Here is a 23,881-nt window from a genome sequence, read left to right on the forward strand (position 1 = left end):
TATGTTGCGCATTAAGGTATTATGTAACATGTTAATATGTTTATGTATTGTATATGCTACATAAACCATACTTGGTTGAAAGCATTAAATAAATAATAATAATAAACCAACTTGTGGTTAATTGGATAGTTGTATTTCTTCTAATGAACTGCCTGATTCTAAACCTCACCCAATTGCGAGCAAAACGAACCAAAAACTAATTGTACATATTAAGACAATGTGATTTTGTATTTATATGAAATACCGACTGAAATTAGAAGTTTTCTGAATTTCGTCACATTAATTTGATTCCATCTCATTCAATTTGTATGTCAAGCAGTTGACACACTTGATAACGCTTATAATCACTCCAATCCCTTTATTATTCTCTCAAATATGTTTTCCGAGGTAGCTTCTTTTAAATAATTTTTTCACTGCGTCGAATTGAACAGCTACAAATTGAAATTCTTTCGAGTATGCTTTCAAAGGTACCTTCTATTAAATACTTTTCTGATAGTATCGAATTGAACAGCTACCAATTAAAACTTGTTTAAATACATTCTTGAAGGTACCTCCTTTAAATAGCTGTCTCACTGAGAATCAATTTAAATTAATCGCTGATCAAGAGGTTAATGAAAACGAAAAAGATGAATGCAAGTGTTAGCATTTAGCACGGTAAATCAGCGTCGAGGAGCGACATTTCTCGTAGGGCAAGTAGCCCGATCGTAGCGATCGAAAGCAACGGATCGTCCGGAGATCAAGACGGCCTCGCGACTTCTTCATAGCTAGTATTCCTCGAATAGATCAGGATAATCGTCAGCGGCTGTGGAAAGCCGGCCAGGATTCCGGTCGTTCTCGACCTCTGGCGGACTGTGCGCCAAGGAGACCATAGATTACTGTTTTATAACGCCAGGATGGAACTATCTCTATGCTAGGCTGCGCCGGGCTATGCTAGGCGCGGCCCCGGTCGAGCCGTTTGTCCGGCAAAAAGGCAGACAGAAACGAAAAACCGCCGGCTCTTGCGGATTTCCCTCCTTGTTCCCTTCGGCCGCGGTTCTGCTGGCACGGATCGCGAGTACCATTGGCGGTTTCCTACGGGGCTGCGTTCCTTTATCACGATGGTTTTGCCACTTTGCCGCTAGAAAGGAACGCGCACTTACCCGCGCGGATCATAAAACACGTCGTAACCGTACTATTTTCGCGCCGATCCTGTGCCGATATAGTCCGTGCTTTTGTGTACCGGCCTGTTTGCCTCGCAGACGAGGCGTGTCGTCGTTTCCCCGCATGCAGAACGACTACTGTTTTTCGCGTTAGCAACCGCTCGCCCGTAATGACCCCTCGTATCCCCGTGGTCGATCCATCGATCCCGATTTTTTACCCTTCGGGAAACCGCGCGGTCGATCGAAGCGATTACTCTGCCTGCTCGGATTCGATACAAATCGCCGCGTCTCCCTTATCAATTACGTTCTCTAAGATAGACCATTTGTAAACCGGATTTCGACTATTTTTTTAAGTAACTTCACTTTTAAAATTGTTCCGTCCACGCGTGCGCTATCTTTATTCATCTATCGTATTAAACGTTGCAGAGCACGTTCATTTGTCGGTGGCATTTGGCGAACAAGCTTGTTCCGGGAACCTAATTTCTCGAAGCGGCCAGCGCCTTTTTATCAAATTCCACTACTGACTGCAATTATACTATTCGAGTCACGGTTCGACAGACGCGAATCGATTTACCCTAGAATCCTACGATTCGTTGTTCCACGTTCTGCGGAGCAGCCGAGATTCTTTTGCCCGCTCTTTCGGCAAACGCGTTTACCCTCCATTTTGCATCGGCTCTTTCGAAATTCCACGGTTTTTCTCGCATCCCAGAACTGTTACGTTACGCCTCCGTAACTGTACACGTTTCCGCGTCACAGTTTGAAAGATAAAGAGTGATCGACGCGCGGCGATCCGACGATTTATTTCTTCATGGTCAAGCGATATAGAGAAATGTGGGAACAGTTTGTTTCACGCTTCGGGCAGTTCGGCCGAGAATACTCCCATCGACACGACATTTTTACGAGGAATCGCGGTTCGGGAACGTTCTTGCACTTTCTACTTTCTATTATGCGCTCCCTAGTCATTTCATTTGTATCAATCTAAGGTAAACGTCCCAGTATTCGGGCGCTTAAGGAGTATCGGTACGGTATTTCTTTATTTAACGTGCAAAACCACCATAAAATTAAACAAGTTTTGTTTCATTTGTAAGTTAATACAACATAATTACTGAAAGTTACTGCATGCCCCAGTACCTGAATTACATTGTCCCACTAACCGAACACATAATATGTACGACATTACCTGTTACCTCTTCCGATACAGCTTCAAAAGTTTGTTTTAATTGATCTTGCGTATATTTTTGTTTTTTCGTTTCTGTCGTGCTTAATTTATAAAAGAAAAAAGATAAAGTTTAATTTTATATGAATCTAAAATTTTAAGGTTATGTGCAAAATACTGTACATATACTTACTTCAAGAATACACAGATGTCAGAAACAAACACTATTTGTTATAATTTGCTATATAACATAATTACATCCTCAATATTTCCACAGGAAAACTCACCTATGCTACGCGCAGCCACATGCCGATGGGTCAATTACTGGTACAACACAACGGTATCCTACTGGTACATTGAGGAAACTGTTGTCTCAATATGCAAATCTTATAATTTTATAGTAAAAAAAATTAATTTTCTTGCACGTTCGAATATTTGGTTTACGTATTAAAGTATAATTTCATTAGTTCATTCTCGTAACATAAAATATCAGATATAGCGAAATATTCTCTTAATAAATTAGCGAGATTTCTTAGTAAAAGCTTAAGAAATTCTTCAAGATTTGTTACAGATATGACACATGTTTCAAAATAATAATTTTTAACTAATAAGTTTTAATTTTATGTAATGATTATTTTAATTTATATTAATGAGTGTTTCTACTTTATGCTACTAATTTTTATTTTTAATTATATTAACAAGTATTTAACAAGTATTTAAAAAATGTTCATTGTTAAAGTAGGTAGATAGGAATGTGTGCACCCACAAAAGATCTTTTAAACAAACTCTTTCACTTTGAAATAGATTTATTTCAAAATTTAAATTTAAATTTGTCAAGGATAACCTTCTAATTTTAAAAATCCCGTTTCAATTCTGAAGCGATTGTATGATTATATGATATTAATATCTGATCATTTTGTATACCGCCGTGATAGTCAAACGAACTATTTTGGAGCATCTGAAATTTGTGTGACATAGATTATAAAATAAAATATCTTCAGTAAAAATGTATAATCATTTTATATACCGCTATGAAAGACTACCTAAACAAATTATTTTGGAGCACCTGAAATTTGTGTAACTCAAAGCTATTTCAATATTCGCTCAACATTTAAACTGCTATAAAATTAAACTAAACTAAAATTTATCCAAATTTGATAAAAAACAACCATTTTAAAGCTTGAGATTTCTACTTTTTGTGCTGCATACCGTTTTTACTAAAATGGCTGTTTTGAGAGCAAAATCTGTCCTGAAAGAGTACTGCGGATTATAATCAATATTTTTACGTTATTCGTCTATTTTATGTACACTATGGAAAAGTATAATCATTTACATTTAAAATATCTTTTTAAAATACTTATTACAAAGAAGGCTGTTTTTAAATATATGTAGGGTTGGCTTTAAGTAACGGCCTAACTCGTATTTTAACACGATTAAATAAGTTTAATAAAAGTTGAAATGATGAACAGCCTCGATCTGAACTCTTCGATCGTCAGAAAATGAGGAGATAGTATTTTCATGCGAAGAACTTTGCGACGCATGTTCCGATGAAAATTAATAGAAATACAGGGTTTCCTATTAAAAGGTACATTCTCATATCTATATGTATTCTTCATCACTAAAGTTAAATGTCTCCATTAAATGATATACACACAAATATAATTTCCTTTTTACTTTTCAGCGTAAATACTACACTATGACTGATTCAACTAAATAGGATCGAAAAATAAAGGCAACGATCTATTTATAACAGGGGTTCCCAACGGGGTTCAGGTGGACCCCTTGGGGGTCGATGGAAGTTTAAAAAGGTCTGTAGTATTCCAAGAATGTATTGGGGATTGATGATAAATGTTTCTGTTTTAAAATTTTATTTAATTTTGAAGCAATGTAATTATTAGATAATAATATCCGTTTTAATATGTATAAATATAATATAGATTTGCATAGGGCGGTGTGATCCAAGCGTCTAAAGGTGTATGCTGTATAGTATAGAGAAAAATGTAAGGGGGTCGATGAAGAAAATCATTCTTTCAAAAGTGGTCGATGTAGGAAAAAGGTTGAAACCCCTGATCTACAGCATACTAGGAGCTTCCCGCACATTTATGATTTAAACAATTCCTACAAATAATTCCTTAGTAAGTACTTACTTTACGAATATATAGCGAATGCGAACATGCAAGTATGCGAGAAATACTGCGATTTTCGATGGTCATTTTTTCATAGAGCAACTATGAAACACGGAGTTGGACCAAGTAGGAATAAATTTTTCTCATCCGGAACTATAACGAAATCACTAACAAAGTGTTAGAATCATAGATAAAATAATAAAATGACTGAAACGTTGGTTATAGTACCCAAGTAAATTTTTCTTAAAAGTATACCATACACTTAGCTAAAAAAAAAAACTTCTATAAAACGAAAATTTATTTAATTTATTTAAATATGTTAAAAATTCCTAATAGCTGAATTCTAGATACATGAATGAGAAAACGAATATTGATAAATTGTTCCTTAGATATTCAACTAACTTAAGAAACAAAAGTTTTACAATTCATGTACAATTTAAAAAATTGACTTTTGACCGCATTTTCGGGGCAAATACCCCACTACGTACGTAGCTTCATAATGTAGCACAGTTTTAATAATGTAACATGACTTTCAAAAATGTTTGCGACGTTAGTTTAGGACCGTCCTGTATAGCGCTAAAGGAGGTTCATCAGACGAAGAAGTCATGAATGAAGATGCTCGTGATGGATGGAGGATGCGTGGTTTCCTGGTGGACTAAAAGAAACAGAGAGGCAAGAAGGACGAGCACGTGGCGTGGGAGTACGGGAATGAAGGAGCACGCGTTGTGGGCGGACCTCGAGGAGTTGGTGGAGGTTCAGGAGGCGGCGTTGGTAGGGGCCACCTCGAGAAAACCAGAATCACGAAGGTGAGCTCTGATTCGAACATTCTCTAGAACGGTGCACAACAACTTTCTTCCTCTATCGTTACTGCCACTCGTAAAGAAATGTCATGAGAATCATACGCCGAAGATCTAATGCACTCACAACTAGTCGACAAACGTTGACGATCGATCTAACAAGACAATAAGGGATATTTAATCTTCGGACCATTCGTATTCTTATACAGTGGTTATTTCAAACAATACGAGAAAATGTTACCTACAGAAGCTGTAGAGTTTAAGAAACTACATAATATGGTATAAATGAGATTCTTGCAAGTGGAGGCGTAGAGAAGATATAGATGTCACCTTTGTTTTTTTAAATGGAATGTCCAATATTTCATGCTCGATTTCGTTCGATTGGCGTATTCTGAGTATAGAAGTACTAAAGTGTATTTGTCCTAAAACTTACCGTTGCTGAGATATTTGACTGTTTACATTCTATTACGTTCTTTATGGAGCCTATTCAAGGATATGCTCACTACGTCAAATGTAAACATTGGTAGGCTTTCGACGTCTCTAAGTATCAGTCAGTTTCTCAGTTAGCGAACACAAGATAGTCAATATGAAATTTTCATTCGAAGAACAATCAGAGATGCTTCTAATTTATCGAGAAAGTAAGAGAAACACAATTGTGGCACGAAATTTGTACGGTGAAAGATATTTAAACCGCATATGCCCTTCACACAAGATTTTTGAAAGATTGGGTAAAAATTAAAAGAAACTAAAAGTCTCGCTGTTCGTAAGACGAATCGTGAAAAGCCTGTATGTAGTGATGAAGATAATGAAATTAATGTTGTTGCAATGGTACATCACAATCCTCATATCAGTGTACGTCAGATTCAGCGCGAATCACCAGAAATTACATGACATGGATTATGTAAATCGTGTTAGATTTTGTGGATGGGATCAAGAGCAGCTACAAATCAATCCACTTTTTTTCTCTTCGATACTACTTACCGATGAGGCTACTTTTACCAACACTGGGCGTGTTAATTTACATATCACGCATTGCTGGTCAGTACAAAATCCTCACTGGCTATGAGAAATTGATCATCAAAGACGCTGATCCATTACTCTGTGGTGTGCAATCATAGGGCAACAAATAATTGAGCCTTATTTCATTGACGGCACTTTTAGTGATCAAAAATATGATACGTTCTTAAGAAGTACATTGGCAAATTGATTAGAAAACGTGCCATTAAACGTTCATCAGACAATGTGGTATCATCACGATTGATGTTCAACACACTACGCTCGAAGGGTGAGATGTATACTCAATGAAATATTCCCAAATCGATGGATAGGACGCGGTGGCACTATTTGCTGGCCAGCACGAAGTCCAGATTTAACACCCCTAGATTTTTTCTTATGGGGACATTGAAAAATATTGTGTATGAAGATGCACCAACAACTCCGGAAGATATGAAGCAACGAATTATCGCAGCGTGTGCTACAATAGACGCTCCAACAATAAGACGTGTAAGAGACGCAACAGTTCAAAGACTACAACGTTGCATCGCTGCAGATGGCCGACATTTCGAACATTCTTCATGAAAACAGTGAAATATCTCAGCAACGGTAAGTTTTAGGACAAATACACTTTAGTACTTTTATACTCAGAATACGCCAATCTATCAAAATCGAGCATAAAAAATTGGACATTCCATTCAAAAAAACAAAGGTGACCTCTATATCTTCTCTACGCATCCACTTGCAAGAATATCATTTATACCACATTATACAGTTTCTTAAACCCAACAACTTCTGTAAGTAACATTTTCTCGTATTGTTTGAAATAACCAAGATATTCAAGTGGACAGAGCTCGTGGGACACAGTGTATAACCGTATTTTATTATGTTTAGGAGCATTCACTCTTTTATTTATCAGTTTTCTAAGACATACATTGTTCTTAATGCAGTGGCTGTTCGTTTGATTAATTCGCCAGAGTAATTGAATAACGATTTTGATACTCTGGATCGAAATAGACCCCGACTCCGCCATCGGAGGGTAATGTAATTACTGCGAATTTTCTGCATTTGTGACTTAGTAAATGAAATTTGAAACGATGAAAAAATCCAAATAATCATTTAAGATTATCATTATTTTAATTTTTCTGAAATTACTAAAGAACATTTTTATTTATATAAGACAATTTCATAGCATTTCTGTTTCTTACAAATGATGCAGACAATTTTTAGTTTGCATAAAGATCCACAGTCAAGTGTACAAAATTTTATTTGTTCATATGCTAAACTTCACAATGTATTTGCCGTTTGCATAACATCAAAGTATCTCCTTTTCAACATAGCACACTTTTTCAAAAACATCTTGCACTATTTCAGTGAGCTTTGTCTTTCTAATACAATATTGTATCTTCTTATAAAGAAACGAAAAAAATCTAATTCGAGGAAGTCAAAATTAATTAATGCTCTGTATTACATGGATTATAATTTTCTTATACATTTCAATTGAAAATTTGACTACTGTAGGGAAAAATAAACGGTAGGTACTAAAATTTGTTACTCAGAAAATCGACTAACTGTTCCGTTTACTAAAATCAATCGAGCGTCCACTGAACCCAAAGTGAATCACTGAAGAGTGAAATGAACCATTCGGAAGAAGTGTGATTAAATCCGTAGGACCACTAAAGCAGATTGAAATGATTTTACACCATTTGACCTAATTTTTTCTCGTCAACAGTAAAACTAACACTACGTGTTACGAATTAGGCGCGCAGTATAAACCTGCGCAATCATTTGTCCTTGTTCAAAATTGTCCTTTTTGTGACAAACCTAAAAGTGTTTGCATTAAAACGGATCAGTATGAACGTATTCCGAACAATTTGAATAAACGATTAAAAAAAAAAAGATCAAGATTCTGACCTACTATGTTTTATAAACGTCTAGCAGACAGAAGAAATGTTGATCAATTCATAAATGAATATTAATGTATTCAAATCAAGAATCACAACTGATTCGATTCCCTGTGTTATTCCAAGTTACTTATGCTTATGACATAGTTCATGCTTTTCAACTGCAATGTTATTCCAACATTAGATTTTATGCATTTATGGCAAACGCGAGCGGATGCAATTTAAAACAGTTCAGAGATTAATAGAATTTGAAAATGTCACCTTTTTGACTTATTGCAATTATTAGAGGAAAAAACGCACGTCTATGCAGTCCCTATTTCTTGCAATCGATATAGAAAATTTTTATTTTACATAAACATTCATTGCGAACTATTTCTTGTTAAAAATGTGCATATAATTCTAATAGACATAATTAATTAATTTTACACAGTAAAATAGATTCAGTAAAAGAATAATTCAAAAACATCTTTAAGAAGCATTTCAGATAAACATTTAAGGTGCAGTTAAAAGTGTTAAATTAAAGTGCAGAAATGCACTTTCGAGGAACTATAATTTCCGCAATTTTAAATATTTTGACTTCTAAAAATTGTATTGTGTAGTCGAAATAATTGAAAATATGTGTGCAAAACCTCAATACAAAACAGTCGTCTGATTTCTTTACATAAATTTCCAAACGAGGCCTATAAAATGGCCCCCCAGATGAGAAGACCACCTGTGGCACTCACGGTCAGGAGATAGAAAAAAGTGATGTTTGGGAATTTTTTTCTCAAAAACTGAAAGTTTTTACAGAAAAATTATTAACACATTTTTACAATCTAAAAGTATTTATTAATTTTGAAGTAATGGCTGATTTCTCGGATGTCGCTGAAACTTTGGTTTTCAACTTACACATCAACTCACAGGGCACGTTATAATTTTTCTAAAAATTCTAGTTTTACTTTTTCAACTTTAACTCCCCTTGGAGATGCACTGCCGGCTAATTACATTTCTCAAAGAAGCTGTCTCATCGTCTCGCCTGTTGAATAAGACCACCGTGGCTCGTCTAAGAAAATCTGTTCGATGAAGCAACGTAACCGATCCTCTAATCACTTTCTCCGGCTGCCCTTTGGAGACCGGATCTGCATAGAACCGCGGCTGATTGCTCGTAATTAGCGACGCGTGGCCCTCGCCCACGCTGGGTCATCTTCGTTCTCTTCGTGGTAGATGAAGAGGAAGATCCCACCTAACGAACCATAGTCTAAGGTCGTTCACGAGCCACGCGTATCCTACGACACATAACCTACGCACCTACGCACCCACACAACAGACACACGAGAGACATGTTCGGGCTCCTCTCTCTCCCTCTCTTTCTCTCTCCGCTGTTGATCAACGTGACGATTCACTCTGCCCATCCTCGGCAACGTTTCTTGTCTCGTTGCTGCGGCCACGATGGACTTTCTTGCCCGACAAATTTCAGTTATTGTTGTTGATGCGACACAATTAACAGGGCATGTCGGTGTTAAATTTGCGCAAATTGCCAAGGGCATCTCCCGCGGTACGACGTCACATAAATTTGCATGCAGGACTTTTATTTGCGTGGAAGGAGTTGCCAGGTAATTTTGATACGCGTGCATGTTTTTAGTATACTGAAGGTAGAGTGTTTATGCGTTTGTGACATGTTTATGGTTTTCGTCTGTAAGTCAAGTAGAATATTATGTTTAATCATTTTTCTCTCATTCATTTTTGCAATAACAACTCTTTTAATTCACGAAATGAATAAAAATTTGCAAAATATATATATATTTTTTTACATCTATTAATACGATCTTCTGTAATATTTTTATCTCATAAATAAAGTGACGATGTTAAAAATGGACGTTTCAAAAATCTAATAGCATCAAAAATACTATTAATCAATCAAATGAATGAAGCCTCGTAGCCTACTCATTCTTTTTTATTTAATCTATTAATATGAGCTTTTACACTGTTATTTTATGTATTAGATAATAATGTGTAACATCGATATGTCAAAGAAGTATTTAATGGTGTTTCTCGTTTATTTTTGCATTACTAATTCTATTGAAGAAATATATTACCATATATGTATAAACTATTATAATATTTTTAAATGTGCTACTACATGGCTATTATTAAATTAAAAAATATTAACTTCATAAGGAATGCTACAAGCAATATCAAAAATAACAATTTTCTCTTTAATCCATTATATCGTGAATTATGTCATACCTGTATTTTATTGCTACCTTTGTATTAGATTCTCTACTCAGTTTAAACATGGTGCATATAAAATACAATGATGTTTGCAATCGTCTGAACATAAATAAATACAATAACATTTTAAATTGAATAAAAGTAAGTACTTCAAAAGTCGAAAGGTTTTTTAAAAAAATGATACCTCTGCATGCTTACACAAAATTCTACAAAACATCTAATAGCACTAAGCCTTAAAGTTAAAAAATCCATAATTCTTCTCTTCGTTCAAGATCATTCTAACCGAAGTGAAAACTGCCTAAGCTGACTTACAACACATTGCCGACCAGTCAGAAGACATGTCCCTTAAAAAACCAATTTCCTGTACCGATTTTTCTCGCTCTCGGTGCCTAAATACTCCGTCATTCAATCCTTCAATAAAACCAATCGCGAGCTATGCAATTACTTCGAGCGACTCGGAGAGCTTCTTTCACAATAATGAAAGTTTAATGGAAACATTTCGTCCGGTAAAAATCGTGGCAACGTCAATCATAACACATTGGCTCCTTCGATTCTCGCCGGTTTAATTATATCGTCCATCAACTAGTTCACACCTAAAACGACGACGACGACGACGACAAACGACGATGCCAATGCAACGCCTGAGAATGGAATCGGAATGATCTGGCCGGGGTAAAACATGAAACGGATTACCGTACGCCGAGTACGACACAATAATGAAGCACTTTCGGATCGGAAACGGCGTTTATCTAGGATCAGTTTATAAACCGCCAAACGGCCGCTCGTTCCTCGGGGGGATAACAGTATTAATCACGGGACCTGAATGGTCCCCCATCCGCTTTGCTTTTATTTACGATTACGCGATACCGTCGTTTACCCCCGTAATTAATCCTCGGTGCCGGCTTCGGAAAGATTATTTGCGAACGACGAGGATTGCGCGGCGCGATTATCCGAGGAAATCGAGCTACGTGTTTTACATTTTAATGCGAGCGGATCGGTGAAATAACGCGATGGATTATTGGGAATGCTCGAAATACGAGGCGACGCCGTGATCGATTGCGTGGCAAATCGACAGGGATCGATTTCAAGGGAAATCATCCCTTTGTTACTGCCTCCGATTCGCGAATGGACCGGTCATTTTGCTCACATTCAACTGCCTTGATAGCGTTCAAATCGAAAGGACAGGAAGCAATTTTTCTGGAAGCTAAGGTAAACGTCCCAGTGGATCACCTTTAAATTTTGAAATATATCTATTTCAAAGTGAAAGAGTTTGTTTACAAGATCTTTTGTGGGTGCACACATTCCTATCTACCTACTTTAACAATGAACATTCTTTAAATACTTGTTAAATACTTGTTAATATAATTAAAAATAAAAATTAGTAGCATAAAGTAGAAACACTCATTAATATAAATTAAAATAATCATTACATAAAATTAAAACTTATTATTTTGAAACATGTGTCATGTCTGTAACAAATCTTGAAGAATTTCTTAAGCTTTTACTAAGAAATCTCGCTAATTTATTAAGAGAATGTTTCACTATATCTGATATTTTATGTTACGAGAATGAACCAATGAAATTATACTTTAATACGTAAACCAAATATTCGAACGTGCAAGAAAATTAATTTTTTTTACTATAAAATTATAAGATTTACATATTGAGACAACAGTTTCCTCAATGTACCCCAATGTACAATGTACAATGTTTCCTCAATGTATAGTAAATTATAACAAATAGTGTTTGTTTCTGACATCTGTGTATTCTTGAAGTAAGTATATGTACAGTATTTTGCACATAACCTTAAAATTTTTGATTCATATAAAATTAAACTTTATCTTTTTTCTTTTATAAATTAAGCATGACAGAAACGAAAAAACAAAAATATACGCAAGATCAATTAAAACAAACTTTTGAAGCTGTATCGGTAGAGGTAACAGGTAATGTTGTACATATTATGTGTTCGATTAGTGGGACAATGTAATTCAGGTATTGGGGCATGCACTAACTTTCAGTAATTATGTTGTATTAACCCTTTGCACTCGGCGCTATTTTCATTGTAAAACTAAATTTTTCTTCCGTCTTAGAATATTTTCATTTTATTCGTACGAAACTGATCCGATTTCCACATATAATATTTAAATGTTTAGTGATCTGTTACATACAAATTTTGTAATGTAACAAATATTTTGTAAAATTTCTCGTAATTTCTTTGAAATAATACCACAATAATTTCTAGTGGTGCTTCAGAGTCACCACTCGAGTGCAAAGGGTTAACTTCCAAATGAAACAAAACTTGTTTAATTTTATGGTGGTTTTGCACGTTAAATAAAGAAATACCGTACCGTTACTCCTTAAGCGCCCGAATACTGGGACGTTTACCTTAGAGCTGTTGCTATCTACATATGGCCTGTGCAAATTAATTTTAAATATTTTATACAATGTTTAAGAAGGTATAAGATTTTTATCTTCTATATAATAAAACCCCTATTTATCAAAACAAAGCACAATTTAGTAAACAGTTAAAAAAAGTAATTAAATATTTTTACCTGCTATACGGTACAATAGAACCCCTAATTAAGGAAACAAGTGTTTTCTTGATGTCAATTTTTATATATTAATTCTTAAAATTTGATGATCTCTTTGTAAGTAAACTTCAGATTTTGATGTTTAACTGCATTGGTACTGTTTAAATTGCAATGTCGAGAGAAAGTAACTTTCGTGAAAACTGAAACCGATTCTTTGCAAAAAAAATGAACAAAGTACAATTTATCACCCTGGTCTTACATTCCGAGAAAACTTTGAAAATCGAGTGCTGTTCAGTGTTTCAGCGATTTTCTCAAATACAGCGCACAGGTAATTTTCAAATTCAATTTTGCCGAAAACTATGGCTCAAATTGAAAAACTCGATGCCACATTTTTGACGTATACTTTTCTGAAAAATCCTTGTATGTTCAATTAGAATAGCGCATTTATCGCATTCAGGAAATTCTCTGCGTAAACATGTAAAATCGATAAAATCGAAGGTAAATCTCTGCATTTATGACAAAAGCGAGTAGGTGAAATTCTTACATTATTTTGGACACATTAAAATTATTAAGAGAAGAAAAACAAACGAAGAAAATTTTTATTGAGGATTCACAATCTATGCTCATACGTTTCGCGCGGTACAGGTAGAAGAATTTTTCAAAGAGTTTGCTCGGCGAGGGTAGATTTCCCTTTGATGAGAAAGATAGTCCATTATCGGGTGAAATTATCTGTTGTCGACGGCGTCCGTTAAACGCATGGGCAAATGTCGCTCGTAAATCGGCGTTAGTACCTAGTAACATTACTCCAGATGCAGTGCTTTCTCTCGGACCGCGAGTGTCGCGCATTACAGTCACCATGATGAATGTAATGACAATAAATTATTCCGGATATCGGCAGTAAAGCCGCTTTATCGCGCGGCCGTACGTAACCGTGGCTTCCATTAAGAAAGAAATCGGTTTCGCCGGCCGGTGTATCGTTCCGCTTGAAGCTTTTATTCAGACAAATTGCTCCTACGTCTCCAAGCCTTTTCACCGACGCCATTTTTCCCGCTCCTGTCGTCTACCCGATTCCTTTTTCTCCGGTCACGCGACATTCCGTGGACCTCTTAACACTTGTAATTGCACTGCGAATTTTACTGACTTTGAACTGCCAACGTTTAGCATAATGTAACGTTCGGAAAGGTCGCGTAAGATTTTTAACAATATTCCTAATAAAGAAAATAAATTTCTCAATTTCAGTTTCGTAAATTAGTTTCTGAAAGTTCTATTCTTTACGACCCCCTTGTGACAGGCGAGAATTTTATATATTAAAAATTGTATCCATTGTAATTTTGTGAGAAAGCAATTTTTATTAGGGTATTTGCACATGGCTAATGCGCATCATCCAGCTCCTAGAAAAGCCTAATTTTCACTCGCTGGAATTCTCCAATCAAACCCACTAACCCATTATCATCGTTTCAACCAGAATGATCTGAGTGTAACCAACAACTAAGCACTCAGGACAATCACCGTAATCTTTCAGCAGAACAACATGAACAACACCAACGTCAACATCAATATCAACATCAACAACAGTAGTCAGCATCAGCGTGGCTTGCACCGTCGTACCGTTGTCCAGATCAAATCGATGCGTCGTTACACGTTGTCACGAGGCTGCACTGGTTCGCGGTGCATGCGTCTGCACCAGATGCACTCGCTGCACTTGTGTCGCGCACACACGTAGACCCGCGTTGCGCTGGTGTGCGCGGCGAACGTTCACCGCCGCGCCAGATCCGAACTGTGTCAAGGCTCCGCGAACACCGGAAGTCGCGAATTTCACCCCCTGCGCTGCACCGGACACCGTCTCACCCCTTTCGACGGGGCTAGTACACTTCGAACGATCTTTTTTCGGCCACGTGTTCCCGCGAGACGACGAGTCGACGTCGAGACTCGAAGCCGGAGTCGAACGCGAGCCAGAGCCGAGTTCTAGGTACAACTGGTAGGGGTCTGCGCGGGGTCTTGAGAAGAGCTGGTAGGGAATAAGGTCGAAGGTCAGGGCTATGCCGTACGACCCGTGACCCCTGACCCTCTCGATCCCTCTGACCCGGCCTCCCGATCCTCCCCCCTTGCCTCCTCGCGCTGTGTACTCTTTCTTCTTCTTATGCTTCTTCTTCTTCTTCTGCGTTCACATCTTTCCCTCACTGCCGTCTCCTCACTCTCGCTCTCTCTCTCTCTCTCTCTCTCTCTCTCTCTCTCTCTCTCTCTCTCTCTCTCTCTCTCTGCCTCTCTCTCTCTCTCTCTCCTCTCTGTTTAAACACCGCAACAGGCGTCGTTCTAGCCGAGACCTTTTTATTTCTGCTCCCTGCGGTTTCGGTTTTGGTTCTGATGTGCCTGGCAAGATTCTGTTGGCGTATATGGTGTTCCATGGTATACTTGACTGTAATTCTCGCTGTATCGTTTGGGAACGAGAATTGCCGAGATGTGGTGAGATTGTAGCGCGTTTGTGAAAAATTTTGCTTTGAAGGTAATATGTATATGCTAATCTATAGTTTTGTGTATAATACTAAAGTGTGATCTCTTCCAATGAAAGAATGGGCTGTTATTTTGAGATACGTTTAGCTGGGATAAGAATAGATGTGATAAAGAGATTCTAATTTATACCCTTTTATAAATATATGTTGAATTTTTTGAAAATATTAATCTTTTCTCCATGCTTTCTGTGGTTTTTGATTTCCCTAACGAAGTTTTCTTGAATATCACGTCTACAGGGCATTTCATAATTGTTATTCTTATTTATTTATTGTTTTCAACCATATAGGATTTATATAGCAATTCAAATTTAATTTCAATGAGGTAGTTGTAACCTAACAGAATTAATGTAAACTAATTGTAAGTTACACACTAAGTTATATTGTAACATTTCACAGTTATGTCATATAATGAATAGCGTTATTACTAGACTGTGGATGTTTATGCAATTTCCAAGTTTTGTAGACAAATTTTAAGAAAATAAAATGAAATAAAATCCTATTTTTCATGGGAACAGTCTCTGTAGATCCAAAACAAATAAAAATACTAAATTCTATCGAATTTTATATTATAGCATTTTTTTCAATTTTAATAAGCCATACACGCATAAAGATCCGCAGTCTAGTTATTACTTTTTATATTATAATGTTAGCCTATCGTAAATTTATTCTCTTTCTGTTATGAAATGTTTAGCTACGATGAGAATTAATGAGCCAAAGAGATTCTAATGTATTTGCTTTTATAAATGTATGTTAAAATTTTTTGAAAGTATTAATTTTTTCTTTTTTTACTGTTACTTAAAATAACTTAGATAGATATTTCATACTTATGTCGTATAATGAATAGTGTTATGACTTTTTTAAATAAAATGACAGGCTATTGTAAATTTGTTCTCTTTCCGTCACCGCACTGCTCTCTCGGATTAAACGCCGCAACAGGCGTCATTCTAGCCGAGACCTTTTTATTTCTGCTCCTTGTGGTTTCGGTTTTGGTAGTGGTGAGCTTGGAGAGTCTTCTGTGTATGGTGGATATGGTGTTCAATGGTATACTTGTCAGTGATTCTCTTTGTGTCGTTTGAGAAGGAGAATTGTTGAGCTGGAACAAGATTCTACTGCTTTTGTGAAAAATAGCAGGGAATGTACATATTTTAGATCGAAGTTCTGCTTCTACTCAACGGGTCAGGCTGATGCGTATGAAATGCCTAATTCTAGAATGCAAACGTTATGAAGCGTCCTAATCAAGAAATAGTATTACTCGAACTAGAATTACTAGAATTACTATCATTTTAAGGTAGAATGCTGATCTATAAGATCCAATCTTCAGTTTTTATTTAGATATCTAATTTTACTTTTAAAGAGATTTTATTTCAACGTCATTTCAACGTCATACCGTTTCATTCAACGGCAGCATTACGTGATATCAGGTCAAGCTATGTTAATTAATCAATGCACTATTCATTATGGTAAGAAGAACTATAAAATGGAGATGACCATTTTATAAATGAAGAATATGGACGACCAAAACATTCAATTACTATTGTAATACGATCAAGAAATTTGCCATTTATTGCCAAATACATTGATCACAATGTTACTGACTTTGTCGAATGAGTCTATTTAGAACAGAGTATTTGTTTAAAGATATTCTAAAAAATAATAGTTTATTATTTTCTAACAGTTTTGGGTTTTGAGTTTTCTCAAGGTTTCCTTGGAGTTGCGTCCATGGTGTTCTACAGTTGTTTCACTATATCGTTTGATGTTTTCCAGTGTACATTTCATTGAACCGACTTACGATGTTAGGAAACGAGAATTATCTAATCAGAAGAAAGCGCCAAATTTCTTTCGTGTCTTATCAATTTAAATACGCTGAAACTGGCCACATTGATATTTTTAAACTTGTATAATCTGTCTACCGCTTAAAATTTTCGCCATAAATGCACAAAACCTCTACCAATTGCATAAAATATAAAATCCTTCAGTAAGCATTTCCACATTAAATCTGAAAAGAGAATAAACTCAGAATAAACAGCTGTCGATCAATCGAACTCTAGAAAACTGAATAAAATCCACGCGCCACAAAACCTCTACCATATCTGCAGCATCATACACGGTGCAAAACAAATTTCTTCTCGCCGAGCAACAAAAAAGCCAACACATATTGATAACGTAAATATCGTCTAAAAAAAAACGCAAGTCGGTTAATTATCTACGACAAACTTCGAGAAGGTGCCGAGCAGAAAGAAGAGCAGAAAAAAACTTCACGGAGTATAGTGTTCCACGTACGAAGAACGCGGTTGAGAAATGCGATATTTTTGCAGCGATCAGAGCGGGATCAGGGCCGTGTCGCGGCGGCGCAGCGACGTCGGGCACGGCTCTCTGTGTCCGTTCGTTTGAGAGCGTTTCAGTGTCCGGCCGCGTACGTGAAAGTGAGCCACTTAATATGGATGTGTGCGGAAGACCCGCATCGGACCTCTGAACCATGACTCCTGCATCGGGACCATCAGCGGCGGGTCGGCCGGCTGACTGGAACGCTTGAAAAATTTCACGTTACGCGACCGAACGCGGCCAATTATCGTCCACTAGCATCATCTTACTCTCAGCTCGCCTAACTCCCGAGAACCAGTCCGCGGAATTTCCAGAGGATCAATCCATCGAACTTCTTTTCTCTACAACGCGATCTCTATAGATCACTTTCCTGGTTTTCCGTGTTTTCCGCAGCAGATCTCATCGATAACGATCGTCTCTTTGGGGCACGTTTATATTCGATGAACGATCAAGAAAGTCTAACGCATCGACTGTTGAATATGAACTCTAAAAAGTCCCAAGGATTCAAAATAAATGATTTAATGAAACGTAAACTGGAAAATTCATTTCTATAGTGATGTACTCGAATTTTATATCATTAGGATTTCCAATTGCGATTTCTTTAATTTTTAGAGTGGTAGGTAATCTCGAAGAAAACAAATTTTATTAGGATTTTTAGCATGCCAAAGGATTAAAGGATTCTAATTTCAATTGCATTAATTTCTAAAGTGACATATCCGAATAAAATAAATTTTATTAGAATTGTTGGGATGCAAAAGAATGAAAGTAGCAATCGCTATGACCAATTTTAACTTTCTAATTTCGATTTCATTCATTTCTACAGTGACATTTTCGGTTAAAATATTTTATTAATATTTTTAGGATGCCACAGGATTATGGTAACAGTCAGTACGATTGATTTCAACTTTTTAATTTATTAGGATTTTTAGAATACAACAGAATTAAAATAACAATCACTGTGATCAATTTTAACTTTCCCATTTCGATTTCATTAATTTTCAGATATGTTCGAATAAAATAAATTTTATTAGGTTTTTTGGGATACAATAGAATTAAAGTAGTAATCACTATGATCGATTTTAACTTTCTAATTTGGATTTCATTAACTTCTAGATTGATATATTTACATAAAACCAATTTTATTAGGATTCTTAGGATGCCAAAGGATTACAGTAACAATCAGTATGATCAATTTTAACTTTATAATTTATTAGTAATGTTAGGATGCCAAAGGATTAAAGTAGCAATCATTGTGATCAATTTTAACTTTCCAATTTCGCTTTCATTAATTGCTAGAGTGACATATTCGAATAAAACAAATTTTATTAGGATTTTTGACCTTTAATCACCTTTATGACCTACGGCATACTAAAAGTGATTATGCTACATCAAGTTATAGAAATAAGAAGAATGTTGTATTTCTTACTAGTAACTTAATAGAAGAAATAGAACGTACATTCTATGATTTTATAATAGAAGTGCTTGAATTAATGCAGCAAGCAGACTAACGCTCACCGAATATTACTTTCTCTTCTCTACTATTGACGTTCTCATTATTGATTCATAACCATATTAACGACGGACAGGCAGAAATTAATAGGCGAACGAAACTGTACTACTACTCGACCATAAAGACGCCAGAGAAAGGTATTCTCATGCAGATTCTAGCATGAACGTGCCCTTAGGATCAATTAGAATAACCAGATCGATGTAAATGAAAACCGGAACGATAGAAGAAGTTAACAAGTAAATTTTTTCCTGCAGAGAATTAGGTAGATTTGCCATGACAGACATGAATTTAAATTTATTTGAATTGAATTGAATTTATTGAATTGAATTATTATTTGAGTTTCGACAAATAATATTCAACATTATAGGTAGCATGATGTGTGCAGAATTTATAGATTTTAATGATAATACTGTTTCCATATTTCATGATAAAATATGTTACAGTCAATAACACGTTACGAATATTTATTATTATTTAGTTTTTTACGAAAACACGTTAACAATAATTATTAATTCTATTTGAAGTGGTTAATTACTGCCTGACAGATTTTATGCGTTCATAATAATTGCAATTTCGTAAAACTCAATTTAGAAAACAGTGCAAATTAAATTGAATAAAGTTTTAATCCAATTAGGAAATTGGAAAAGCCTTCAATAAAACAAATATTTGTAAAAATTTATGTTAGATTATAAGAACTATAAAAGGGTTCAGCAGTTGGCTTTTAAAATTCTTATTTTCTGTTGCTCTAGAATTTTTAAAATTCTTAGGCGATGAATTTCGAAGAGAAAGAAAAAGTAAACAATGTTAACAAATCAATGTTAAACATTTATTTTGATTTTTTTCATACCAAGTTTTCGTGAAAAATAAATTTTTAAAAATTTGCAAAGCACTCGTGCTATTAAATACGCAATGTGCCTGTTCATGACCAACCATATCTCCTTAGATACGCTTATCTGAATATTCAAAGTCGAGTTTCCAAACAATGGAGCTTTGTATCACAAAAATTTACTGTATATTTTTTACTTGTTTTTTAACGTAGAATTGTGCTGTTTCTCGTTGTGGTTCCTCCAACATCTGAGTCCAGATATCGCCTAAGTTTTTGGACAAAGGTCACTGCAGTTCACACAGCTTGCTGGGAATTCGCGACGTGACCAGCTCGCGACCCTCATCGACCTGACTTTGTGAATCTCTCGACGCAGAAGTGCAGATTTCTCGTGCAGATTAAGTTGTGGATAAACCTTAATCGTGCTTCGCTGTCTTAATACCCAGTGGACGACTGTGCAACTGCATTTTCTCATAGAGAAAGAATGAGGTGCTGAATCCAACTTGTTTTGAGCCTCTCTGAAACTGCTTAATTTAATCTTCTTACGTAAATAAATGTCCTAGGGTAACGGACCCAATTACTGTGGGGTGCCAATTTTTGTACCTATATTAATTATATTTATTTTTAAAGCATAATGAGTATTCAAAACAATATATTAAAATAAATATGTTAATATATATGTTATATGTCTCTTTATTACTATTCATTATGCTTTAAAAATAAGTATGATTGATAGGGGCACAGTAATTGGGTTCCTTACCTTGGACGTTTTTAGATAAACCTAGATGTCCATGAAGTTCGATTTTTAGTGTTCTAGTTGATAATTTTAAACAGGCATCCATCTCGCATGCCTTTAGCAGAACGACAATAAAATGGTAACTAGGTTGTAAATCTGTATTCAAACTCTTACTAATTAGAGCAAGAGTCTACCATTAGCGCAAGGATGGAAGCTATAAAATTTATTTTTAGATCTTCCAATCGTTTTTCTGTAGGAAAATGAATTGTTTGTTAAGCAATAAATGAGTATATACTATTTACAGCTATCAAATGGTAATATATTTCATATCCAATAATGAGAACGGGTGTTTATAGATAGTTAACGGCGTATCCATTCTAATAAGTAAGCATTAGCTACATAAATTGTGTGTTATTATGATATACTATATTCCTGTAATAAATATTTATTTTGAAATTGATATGTCAAATGCTTTCACGTTTCAGACTACTGTTTTGCAGGAGAAATATTTAATAAAGTTTACTGCTGGTTTATAATAGTCCGAGTATTCCAGTGTTGTATACATGTCAGAAATTCATAGACATGAACGTCCGTGAATAGTATGATATTTGTCTTGAAATCTTTCAGCCTATAAAGAAAGGGCAATGAAGTAGTTCGAGTCGGTTTGTGGCCAGACGTGTTACAATACCAAAGCGCACAGTTGGTTACCTTTTTCCACTTCACCAAACATTTTTTATTTATATATTCCTCCTTTTAGACTAACAATATGTTTCAACGTATCAGTTTTAAAATAGATAATTCATGTAATACCATGAAAACAAACATTTCTTTTTGGTTAAGGGTTAAAAAATGATCAGTGGTATCTAAGAGCCTCGTCTATCTTTATCAAACATGTCAAGTGAGTATATCAAACAATTTACTAGGGAAAATCAGTGGTCAAGAGATACAAAACTTTAGTAAGAAATAAATTGTAGCTTCATTGTACAATATTTTTAATAAATAGTTTGTATACATTTCCTTTATACAAGAAAGAATCAAAAAGAAGTTACTCGATATAACTAAGAAATATTTTAAATATGACATACAGTATGACTGTCGAATGCATTTATAATTTTTGTAAACTATAAATCAATAAAATCATTCTAAAAATTAGTTCCCACCTTATAAAATTTTGAAGATATCACTACTTCAAATAACCTGCCATATAGAAGACATAAACTTTCAAAGAATCATTTTAAGAGTTATTATTACATTGCGTATCTTTATGCAAAATAAAAATTGTCCAAATCAATTCTAGGAAACAGAAGTTAAATAAAACTGTATTTCCTTTTCTAATAATTTTAATAAATGCATGAAATCCATATTTGTCCATAAAAGTTGTTATCTATCTTATACATTTTATAATACAATTTCACTGTATAAATAACAGACAACTAGCTTGAAAAAATTAAACAGAAGAAAATAAGTAAAACGCTCATGTAAAGATCATGTCAGACCAAAGGGTGTAGCCGGATAAGGATGTCGAAAGTGCCCCCAAACCAAATTGAATTTGCAATAGGTCATTCGATAGCTTATCCAAAGAAAATACTTTGCCAACTTTCAACCCTATATGTCGACATAGGAGGTACTAATGAGGTGACAAAGAAAATTAGGTTTTTCCGTAATTTCTCTTATCCTCATCAATTGAAAACTCTGAAAAATCAGGTGTATTTTAGCTATGCGAATGCACATCTATGAATTTTTCAGAATTTTTAGTTTCGAAATCGAATTTTTAAAAATAAAAAGGGTTTTCAAATGCCGATTTCTTGTAGAAGCCATGAGATACTAAATTTATATTTTTACAAGTTTTATCATCTCGTTATGGTTCTTAACATATTTCTCTCATTATGTTTTTAATTTTTTCAAATTTTTCGAAGTGGAAGCACATTTTTCAAAAAATGAAGTGCCGCTATTTTTTTGCCTTGTCCATGTCTATACCATGTTCATATGACTCATATAATTAATATCTTAGATGGATATTATATCAAATTCTAAATATAATGCATGTATTTCCATGGAAGAGTTCTTACCTCTCTGCTGCATTAGTCTTCGTCGCTGTGATCATTGATTACAAGTATAAGTATGATTGAAGATAAATAATAAATTATCGCAGCTATATGGCAGGAACGCCCAATGGTGCGATTACCATTTGCACAGTCACAATAATAACGTTTGATTCTAGCACAACCTATTGCATCAGATGTATATTCTATGGTTTCTTTAACTATGTGCCCCACTTTGGAAAATTTCAAAAAATTATTTGTTAACAACCATAACGAGATCGTAAAACTGTAAAAATATAAACTTAGTATCTCATAACCTCTACAAGAAATCGGCATGTCAAAACTTTCTTTATTTTTTAAAATTCGGTTTCGAGACTAATAATTCTGAAAAAATTTATAGATGTGCATTCGAATAGGTAAAATACACCTGACTTTTTTATAATTTTCAATTGAAGAAGATAAGAGAAATTATGGAAAAACCTGACTTTCTTTGTCACCCCATTACTAGCCCCCGCGTCGACATATAGGGTTGAAAGTTGGCACAAAGTATTTTCTTTGGATAAGCTATCGAATGGCTTATTGCAAATTCAATTTGGTTTGGGGGGCACTTTCGTAGTTTTGAATAAAACTACGGATCCGGTCGATCGTAAATAAATTATAAGGTACATTCGAACAACAAAGTAATATAACCGTAACAAAATAAACGTACGAAGAAATATGCACGACGTGCATTCCCACGTTGCCCGAACCTAATTAATTTTCATGTCTACATAATTAAAACGACGCGGACGATGCATTTTCCTGCGTCATGCAACCGAGCAGAAACGCCGCCGAATCGAATCTAGAGGGAAAAGGAAAGAAGGATTCTCCCCTCGATCCGAGGGACTACCGAACGGAAATATATGAACTGGTCAAAATAAATGGTTCACCGTGCACGTTCCTATAAATAACGGGCTTCGACAATTCCAAAGAAACGAGAAGCCGGTAGGTACTTTCTTCGTAACACGCACGGGCTCACGCAGAGTTGACGTTCGTGCGTTGATTTCTCCGACATCAGATGCAGGATGCATAAAGCCTCTTG

The 23,881-nt window shown here is 35.3% G+C and overlaps 1 protein-coding gene across 1 annotated transcript in view; it reads right to left on the reverse strand.

Moving 5' to 3' along the window:
* The window catches only part of LOC143353495 (uncharacterized), a 361,555-nt gene extending 346,405 nt beyond the window's left edge, over positions 1 to 15,150 (reverse strand). Inside the window, exon 1 of the mRNA XM_076786880.1 lies at positions 14,466 to 15,150. The gene's annotated coding sequence lies outside the window, so the exon portion shown is untranslated. The remainder of the gene's footprint in view (positions 1 to 14,465) is intronic.
* Positions 15,151 to 23,881: the final 8,731 nt, after the last annotated feature.

This window comes from Halictus rubicundus, chromosome 1 (assembly GCF_050948215.1).
Source record: "Halictus rubicundus isolate RS-2024b chromosome 1, iyHalRubi1_principal, whole genome shotgun sequence".
Lineage (NCBI taxonomy): Eukaryota > Metazoa > Arthropoda > Insecta > Hymenoptera > Halictidae > Halictus > Halictus rubicundus.